The 1200-nt window shown below is 36.2% G+C and overlaps 1 non-coding gene across 1 annotated transcript; it reads right to left on the bottom strand.

Moving 5' to 3' along the window:
• Positions 1-813: 813 nt before the first annotated feature.
• On the bottom strand, positions 814-919 carry LOC121206823 (small nucleolar RNA R71). Its single transcript, XR_005901996.1, has one exon. It is a non-coding gene; the product is annotated as a small nucleolar RNA R71 (small nucleolar RNA).
• Between the last annotated feature and the right edge of the window lie 281 nt (positions 920-1200).

Raw genomic sequence — 1200 nt, 5'->3', positions numbered from 1 at the left:
TTCGATAGGTACACTTACCTTATTCGTGATAATAAGTTAGTCTCAAGAACGATTCATTCATAAATCTTTAAAACCTGTCACGAATATCACATATCAAGTTTTTGGCGCTATTGCCGGGGAACTAGGATATTAGGAACACTCGATTTTTATTACTTTAGCCATTTTACTTTTATTGAAATCTAAATTTTTATTTTTTTTCCTAATTCTTCATTTATTTTCTTCTAATAGGTTTTTCTAGTTTATGACCAGAAGAAACCCGTGAGGACCATTACTGTTTAATAGTGAGCTCGATCTCATAGTTCGTAGAAATCAAAGAGAAATAAGGTGAAGCTTACGATATACAGAGGAAGAACACAAGGACAATACTTCAACCACAACCGAGGAGATGGCTGAAAACCAAGAAAATTTGCTACCTCTTGCGATTGCTATTAATCAGAATCCTGCTCCGCGGACTATGTATGATTATGCTAAACCTTCTTTAACTGAAACTGAATCGAGCATAGTTAGACCTGCTGTAGTTGCAAATACTTTTGAACTGAAACCTAACACAATTCAAATGATATAGCAATTTGTTCGGTTTGATGGTTTGCAAGACGAAGATCCCAACGCTCACTTGGCAAACTTTTTGGAACTATGTGATACATTTAAAATTATGGTGTTTCTGATGACACCATTCGCCTTCGATTATTCCCTTTTTCATTGAGGAATAAGGCTAAATAGTGGTTGAACTCGTTTCCATGAGGATCAATCTCTACTTGGGAACAAATGATCGAAAAGTTTTTATTAAAATATTTTTTATTGGCTAAAACAGCTAAATTACGTAATGATATCTCTTCTTTTGTGCAGATGGATTTAGAAACACTCTAGACGCATGGGAGAGATACAAGGACCTCTTGAGAATATGCTCTCACCATGGGTTACCACTCTGGTTACAGGTTCAAACCTTTCATAATGGCCTGAATCCTTCGACTCAACAGATGGTTGATGCAGCTGCTGGCGGAACCATCAATAATAAGACACTTGAATATGCCTATGAATTTAGAGAGGAGATGTCACTGAATAACTATCAGTGGCAAGTCATGAGGACAAAGCCAATGAAAATAGCCGACGTTTATAATGTCGATTCAATCACCATGCTCTATAATTAGGCAGAACTCTTGAATAAGAAAATTGATGGTTTCCTTAGTTCTTCACAGGTTC

Source organism: Gossypium hirsutum, chromosome A09 (assembly GCF_007990345.1).
Source record: "Gossypium hirsutum isolate 1008001.06 chromosome A09, Gossypium_hirsutum_v2.1, whole genome shotgun sequence".
Taxonomy (NCBI): domain Eukaryota; kingdom Viridiplantae; phylum Streptophyta; class Magnoliopsida; order Malvales; family Malvaceae; genus Gossypium; species Gossypium hirsutum.
Note: the sequence above shows the minus strand (reverse complement) of the source record. Positions and strands in the feature narration are given on the sequence as shown.